Below are 8,593 nucleotides of genomic sequence, written 5' to 3'. Positions count from 1 at the left end.
AGAACTTGGGGGGTGGTAGATGACCTGATGGTGGTTGAGGACTTGGGGTTGGGAGGGAATGAACTCAACTGCGGCTCAAGTCTACTATTTAGAGCCAGTATGGCTGCAGGAGGTCACCTCAATGACTTTTAACGGGGTGGAAATATTGGTGGGGATTGGCAGTCGCTTCAGTGGCAAAGGCTGGGGAAATTGCGAACATGTCACAAGGAAATGTTTCAAAAGTTATGTCAGTCTGGGACAAAGGAAAGACATCATCATCAAAGGGCAACATTGGATGGAAGCGTATACTCGACAAGCGTGATGCACGGGCATAATTCTGGACTGCGAGGTGAAACGGGAGCAATGATGGACAGTGTAAAAAGTTCAATGTAGCTTGTGAGAATCCTGTATCATCCAAAACAGTCTGAAGGAAACTTCACAGGATTAAAAATCAAAGCCGGGATGCTCTGCACAAACTGATCAAAAGACCTGGCAATGCCCATTTGTGGGGCCAGTGATCCAAGGAGTTGCACAGGCAATGGGCTGCCGAGTCGTGGAGGAACGTGATATGATCTGATGAGTCATCCTTCACCTTGTTCTCGATGATTGGACGTGTGCACATGTGGCGACAACCCAGGAATTTATACAGCTCTGAGTGCCTATTTCAAAACTGAAAGCTTATGGTGGTTTCATCATGGTGTGGTGTATGCTTTTCTGGCATCACTTGGGTCCACTCATTCCATCAGAAGGCAGAGTTGATGCAGCGTGCTGCATTACCATCTTTAATGATCATCTGCATCCCATAATGCAGAATTTCTTCCCTGCTGGGAGGGGTGTCTTGTTGGCCCCTGATGAAGTGGTTTCTGCCTTCATCAAACCGACGTGAATTGGAGGACTTCCTTGTGGAATAATGGTGCTACATTCCAGTTCTGCAATTCTCCATCCTTTTTGACTCCATACCATGTCGTATCCATGCCTTGCTGGATGCAAGTGGTGGCTCAACAACCGAAAAGTAACATTCTTTTGATGTTTCCAATTTTTTGTTCACTCTCTGAACATCCAATGAGAAACTGCTTCCTAAAACTCAAATACATTTGTCAAGCATCACCTTCCTTTCTTCCATCGGTGTATCTTCCCCGAATGCAACTGGGATTTCGACAGCTCTTTATCCTTTCTGCCCCAAGAAGACTTTCCCGATTTCTAATCCCGTGAGACATCGTTGAGTTTGTATTAAAACATTCTTTGTTTCTTCCTCAGCCTTTGCTGAGTCTCTTTCATCACACATTCAAGATGAGGTGGAGTTTGAGTGAGGAACACACACACACAGTGTGAATTTAATGTTAAATTTGAGGAGCAAGAATTCATGACAGGTAACCAATTGAGTCAGTTAGAAAATCTTCAGAGGTTTTCATATTGTTAAGATTCCTGATTATTTTGTCTTTTTATTGAAAGTTGTGATTTTTGGTTCACCTTTTTGATGGGAAGATCATCTTCTCGAAGGGTCACGGTTTAACGATCGCAAAGCCGTACATCATCTCACAGCATTGCTAAATTCAACAAAATTTTACTTCCACTTTCTTTTCCATCCACAGTCCAATTGAATTTCGGATTTTCTTCGTTATTATTGAATCGTCACTGCAATTTCTGAAGGTAATTTTCAGTTTTTATATTCTTGATTCTGTTGAGTTCGAACAAGTGCTGATCAAACAGCCAATCACAGCATAATTTGAATATAAACACCAATCACTCAGCAGGTTATCAGACAGCTGCTCTCTCAATGACATCATTAAACTTCTTCTTCCTTCCTTTCATCAAACTGCAATGCCAGGAAAAAATATTTTGCTGACTGGAGATGAAGCACCTTCTCTCCCACCTTGCCACCCTGAAACCGCAATGTCCAATCAGCAGAAAACAATCTGCCCACAGAGCAGGTAAGAGAGTTTTTTGAGGATTTTATATTTACCTGTTTGCTACGAGGGAGAGAGAGGGCGATGATTACATTTTGTTGATTTATCCTCCTGCATAAAAAAACACACACATGTAGAAATGGCAACGTAATTGTTGAAGCACTGTTTCAGATTTCATTCCAAAGGCCTTTTTGGTACGAGGGATGTGCAGAACACCTTATTGCAAGTTTCCACGTGACGTAATTGTATCATGCAATGATAATCTAGCACATGCATCTCATGCTCGCTCAGGTTTTGGAAGTGACAACACATTCTGAGCAAATTTGAAAGTATTTCCAAGACACCAGCAAATGGATCATCCAAAAACACGCTGATCACATTCTTTAACAATTCATTCCATTCAGAAAATGAGAAGAATCAAATCAATGAACACATTCAAAGCAGGGTATTCCATTTGCTATTTTACATGGCTCTTTAACGTGAGGAGAGGAAAGGTTTCCAAAGAAAGATCAGAAGATGTTATCAAGCTACAAAACGAAGAAGTAATGTGCCAATAAGTTGACATCCCTGGATAATGACTCCTGCTCAGGACCGATGCATTCGCTGACCCATCAATACAATTGGTGCCAAACTACCCAGTGTGCATGACACACTGTAAACACACTCCCTGTATCTCAACGCAGTGATTGCTGCCGGATGTGGACTCACCCGGTTTTGAAATTGTTACCTCCACGTTTGCTCCTCAGGGGAAAGCATTCGACACAACGTGGCATGACATGATTACGTCACAATGAAATGGACATGTAATTATTCAGCACGTTTCTCTATCACAGGTTTGACCCTCATCTGTGTCCCATTACGTCACATAAATAAATCGTATCAACAACAATCACGTATTCGCTTTTTGTTTCATGACGGAGAAGATATTATTGGTTTGTCAAGCAAGATTTCACTTTAACAAGTTGTGCAACCACAAGCCTCTGTAGATCTCACTGTAATTGCATATTTTCTCTTTCTTACCCTCTGTCTCATCTCCTTAGACACATGTTCGATCAAGGAGATGAGGCTGAATGAGGGGTGTGCGTAAGTTGAACTGGAGAGTAAAGATGGGTTTGAGGAACGAGACGTTCTGTCATGTGAGGTGAGTTTTCCACTTGGTTCATCATCTCGCAGATGAGAGTAATCTTTGAATGATAAAACTTCACTGTCCATCTGCTTTCTGTCATTGTGTGATTCCGGAATGTTTACATCACACATTTGGTTCTTGATGCGTTGGGAATTAGAATTCTTATTTTTGGGATGATTCGTGGATGTTTTTATTTTATCCTTCCTTTATTCTTAGATTTTCACCTTTTCAATGTTCTCTTCCTTTCCTGCAAATTTTTACTTCATGTCCTCACTCTTTTTCTTTAACGGCCACAATTATTCCCACAATTATTCTGGGGTTGGCCGGGGGTAATCTTTGACCCAAGTCTATCACAATTGCGCTCCCAGATGTCTCGAACCAACCAATGGAAAAAAAATACTATCTCTTGTCTGGCATCACTCCATCCAAAAGGAGGGGAGCAGAATTACCAGCAGATAGGAAAGTATTCAGCAGAGTACATATGCAAGACATCCATAACATAATCAGTTGTCATTGTGGTGCAGGTGAGTGGTCCAAAAAGAGTTTCCTCACCACAACACAAGCACTCAATTTGGACCCTGCTCCCACTCGGATTCAAATGTGGCACGAAAGCCTGACGGGTGATTACGACAATTCCAGATTGATGCTGCAGCCCAAATAATGCATGCCAGCAGGCTCAACCGAGCCCTGGCAAGAATGTCGATGTTTAAACTGCCTGCACGCTGTAGTGGGATGCTGCAAGGTATCCCAAATAAATGGGGATACAGCAATGACCCAAAACTTGTTTCTGCCAAGATGATGACACATCAGTTATGCTGCTTGTTACCCAAACAAAAGTGTACCTTGAGTGACCTGGGAGGTTTCATTGAAAGTGCCAAGGCATGTGTTCAAGTATGGCAGCATGTGGTGTGAGGATGTGTCAAGAAGTAGAACCATCACCATTAACAATTAAACATTTCAATACTGTTACAAGTTATCAAATTCTGCAATTCTAGATCCTTTTTGACTCCACACCATGTCATATCCATGCCTTCCTGGATGCAAGTGGTGGCTCAACAACCGAAAAAGTTACATTCTTTTGATGTTTCCAATTTTTTGTTCACTCACTGTGCATCCAATGAGAAAGTGCTTCATAAAACTCAAATACATTTGTCAAGCACAACCTTCCTTTCTTCCATCGGTGTATTTTCCCTTTATACAACTGGGATTAAGACATCTCTTTATCCTTTCTGCCCCAAGAAGACTTTCCCTATTTCTAATCCCATGAGACATCGTTGAGTTTGTACTAAAACATTCTTTGTTTCTTCTTCAGCCTTTGTTGAGACTCCTTCATCACACATTCAAGATGAGGTGGAGTTTGAGTGAGGAACACACACACACACACACAGTGTGAATTTAATGTTAAATTTGAGAAGCAAGAATTCATGACAGATGAACAATTGAGTGAGTTAGAAAATCTTCAGAGGTTTTCATATTGTTAAGATTCCTGATTATTTTGTCTTTTTATTGAAAGTTGTGATTTTTGGTTCACCTTTTTGATGGGAAGGTAATCTCATCGAGGGGTTACGGTTTAACGATCGCAAAGCCGTACATCATCTCACAGCATTGCTAAATTCAACATAATTTGACTTCCACTTTCTTTTACATCCACACTCCAATTGAATTACGTATTTTCTACGTTATTATTGAATTCTCACTGCAATATCTGAAAATGATTTTCAGTTTTTATATTCTTGACTCTGTTGAGTTCGTACACGTGCTGATCAAACAGCCAATCATAGCATAATTTGAGAAAAACTCACCAATCACTCAGCAGGTTATCAGACAGCTGCTCTCTCATTGACATCTTTAAACTTCTTCTTCCTTCCTTTCATCAAACAGCAATTCCAGGAAAAATTATTTTGCTGACTGGAGATGAAGCACCTTCTCTCCCAGCTTGCCACCCAGAAACTGCAATGTCCAATCTGCAGAAAACCATCTGCCCACAGAGCAGGTAAGCGAGTTTTTTGAGGATTTTATATTTACCTGTTTGCTACGAGGGAGAGAGAGAGTGGCGATGATTACATTTTGTTGATTTCTCCTCCACCATAAAAAAAAAACACACATATGAAGAAATGACAACGTAATTGTTAAAGCACTGTTTCAGCTTTCATTCCATGGGCCTTTTTGGCACGAGGGATGTGCAGAACACCTTATTGCAAGTTTCCACGTGACGTAATTGTATCGTGCCATGATCATTCAGCACATGCATCTCATGCACGCTCAGGTTTTGGGAGTGACACAACACATTCTGAGCAAATTTGAAAGTATTTCCCAGACACCAGCATATGGATCATCCAAAAAACACACTGATCACATTCTTTAACAATGAATTCCAGCCAGAAAACGAGAAGGATCAAATCACTGAACACATTCAAAGCAGGGTATTCCATGAGCTATTTTACATGGCTCTTTAACGTGATGAGAGGAAAGGTTTCCAAAGTAAGATGAGAAGATGTTATAAAGCCACAAAACAAAGAAGTGATGTGCCAATAAGATGACGTCCCTGGATGACGACTCCTGCTCAGGAGCGATGCATTCGCTGACTCATCAATACAATCAGTTTCAAACTACCCAGTGTACATGACACACTGTAAACACACTCCTTGTATCTCAATGCAGTGATTGCTGCCAGATGCGGACTTACCTGGAATTGAAATTGTTACTTCCACGTTCGATCCTCAGGGGAAAGCATTCGACACAATTTGGCATGACATGATTACGTCACAATGAAAAGGACATGTAATTATTCAGCACATTTCTCTATCATAGGTTTGACCCTCATCTGTGTCCCATTACGTCATATAAATAAATCGTATCAACAACAATCACGTAGTCGCTTTTTGTTTCAAGACGGAGAGGATATTATTGGTTTGTCAAGCAAGATTTCACTTCACCAAGTTGTGCAACCACAAGCGTCTGCAGATCTCACTGTAATTCCATATTTCTCTTTCTTCCCCTCTGTCTAATCTCCTTTGACACACGTTCGATCAAGGAGATGAGGGTGAATGAGGGGTGTGCCGTAGGTGAACTGGACAGTAAAGAGGGGTTTGAGGAGCGAGACGTTCTCTCATGTGAGGTGAGTTTTCCACTTGGTTCATCATCTCGCAGATGAGAGGAATCTTTGAATGATGAAACTTCATTGTCCATCTGCCTTCTGTCATTGTGTGATTCCAGATTGTTTACATCACACATTTGGTTGTTGATGCGTTGGGAATTAGAATTCTTATTTTTGGGATGATTAGTAGATGTTTTTATTTTATCCTTCCTTTATTCTTCGAGTTTCACCTTTTCAATGTTCTCTTCCTTTCCTGAAAATTTTTACTTCATGTCCTCACTCTTTTTCTTTTACGGCCACAATTATTCCCATAATTATTCTGGGGTTTGCTGGAGTTAATCTTTGGCCCAAGTCCATCACAAATGTGCTCCCAGATGTCTCGAACCAACCAATGAAAAAAAAAAACTGTCTCTTGTCTGCTAGCATCACTCCATCCAAAAGGAGGGGAGCAGAATTACCAACAGAAAGGAAAGTATTAAGCAGAGTACAAGACATCCACAACATAATCAGTTGTCATTGTGGTGAAGGTGAGGGGTCCAAAAAGAGTTTCCTCACCACCACACAAGCACTCAATTTGGACCCTGCTACCACTCGGATTCAAATGTGGCACGAAAGCCTGACGGGTGATTACGACACCTCCAGATTGATGCTGCAGCCCAAATAATGCATGCCAGCAGGGTCAACCGAGCCCTGGCAAGAATGTCGATGTCTTATCTGCCTGCACGCTGTGGTGGGATGTTGCAAGGTATCCCAAACAAATGGGGATACAGCAATGACCCAACACTTGTTACTGCCAAGATGATGACACATCAGTTATGCTGCTGGTTGCCCAAACAAAAGTGTACCTTGAGTGACCTGGGAGGTTTCATTGAAAGGGCCATGGCATGTGTTCAAGCATGGCAGCATGTGGTGTGAGGATGTGTCAAGAAGTAGAACCATCACCCTTACCAATTAAACATTTCAATGTCCTGTCCCCAGACACACTCCTGCAAAATAATCTTACAAACATGGGTCTCAATCTCTCTTCCTCACAGAAAAGCTCACGTTTCACTCAACAACACATTCAGAATCATCCCAGCCTGTCCCCAACTCACTGATATTGACCATCTTCACAATGAAACAAAAATGCTTCCTCTCCAACACCACCTTCATGTCACAGGGACACATTTCATTCATGCCACCCAGACACCAGAACACCCACGTCACCACTTGTTTAATTCCCCACCTCCTCCCAAACACAAAAAGACTCACCTGCAACTTATGCAATCAACACAAACTCGAGTTTTAACTCGTGTTTTTTTTCAAACAAAACTCCAAATTTCCAGTTTTTCCTTCATGAGAGTTTCCTTCTGTATCCATCGTGTCCACCCCGTGCATCCCCTTTCCTGCCCCCCATTCCTCCCTCCACCCATTGTTTTTTCAAGTCTCCATCTATCTTGTCCTTCAACTCCACTGTTGGTGTTTGCCCCTCTCTATGCTGTTCCTTTTGTCCTGTTATGTCCTAATCTGTTCAGTGTATTAGTTCTTCCACGAGCCTTGACTGTATATTTACGTTAGAAAACTCAGTTTAACTCATGACCCCTTTGATCCCATTGTCACCCTGAACAGACAACTCTTCAACATCAATTTCCGAAAAGATCTCTGGCAGGGTCCAGTCATTGTGAGATGCTTCATTGGAGGATGCAGGTTTCCAATTTGGAAGCCAGGAGCTGATTGATGATCATGATGATGATGATACCATATTTGTTGCATCCTCTGTTTTGCCAGTACTGCGTTGTTGCATGTGAAATAAATATTGAAAATAAATTTGATTGCTAAATATATTTTTGTTTTCTTGTGTTTAATTGCAATTTGTCAAGAACATGAAAATTCAAGTCAAATAGCCTGGTCGAGTAGGGTACGAACATATGATGGATGGTTCACTACATTGAACTGGAATGAATGAAGTGTTGAGGTTGGGATGGTGAGAGGCACCATCTGTTGGTGGAGGAAGACGGACGGAGTGAGGATAACTCAGCCTGGTTTTTCAGTCTCTTCGGAGTACTCGAGTGCCCTCTGTATTAATTTCTCTTGACTCGGTTTTCTCTATCTGCTTGGCAATCCTTGCAGTGTTGTCCTTTGAGATTAAACTAAAACAGCAAACAGATATTTCTTAGTTCGTAAAAAGTTTGGAAATTGGAGGTACAGCACCATGTTAATCCTCATTTCAGGATTTTGCTGGAATTCATTTTTATGCCTCCGCTGACGAAGTTGCCAGAGGAATTGTTTTCGTCTGTCCATGTATCCGTCCGTGTCTGTCCATCTGTAATAGGTTTTCATTTCTGTGATAACTTTAGAATGCTTGAAGGGATCTGAGATAAACTTGGCACAAGTATGTATAATGATGCAACATAAACTGATTCGATTATGGGGGCAAGGGTTCAAAGGTGAGATGTCCTGAAAGGTAAAAAAAAAATGTTATAATGCTGCTGAAAAATAAAGTGA

At 41.4% G+C, this 8,593-nt stretch overlaps 1 long non-coding RNA gene across 3 annotated transcripts; it reads left to right on the top strand.

Annotated features, from left to right (window-relative positions):
- The first annotated feature begins 1,364 nt into the window (after positions 1 to 1,364).
- LOC147007106 (uncharacterized) lies at positions 1,365 to 8,074 on the top strand. Of its 3 annotated transcripts, XR_015054397.1 has the most exons (7): positions 1,365 to 1,629; positions 1,808 to 1,910; positions 2,927 to 3,027; positions 4,325 to 4,373; positions 4,894 to 5,005; positions 6,047 to 6,130; positions 7,718 to 8,073. It is a non-coding gene; the product is annotated as an uncharacterized LOC147007106 (long non-coding RNA). The 3 variants fall into 3 exon arrangements; XR_015054399.1 differs by lacking the exon at positions 4,325 to 4,373 and having other exon boundaries at positions 7,718 to 8,074; XR_015054398.1 differs by lacking the exon at positions 6,047 to 6,130 and having other exon boundaries at positions 7,718 to 8,074.
- The last annotated feature ends 519 nt before the right edge of the window (positions 8,075 to 8,593 follow it).

The sequence above is a fragment of the Eptatretus burgeri genome, unplaced genomic scaffold (genome assembly GCF_056783735.1).
Source record: "Eptatretus burgeri isolate ZD-2024b unplaced genomic scaffold, Ebu_testis_v1 Ebu_testis_scaffold_669, whole genome shotgun sequence".
NCBI lineage: Eukaryota > Metazoa > Chordata > Myxini > Myxiniformes > Myxinidae > Eptatretus > Eptatretus burgeri.
The sequence above is the reverse complement of the archived record's forward strand: the minus strand, read 5'-3'. Positions and strand labels throughout refer to the sequence as shown.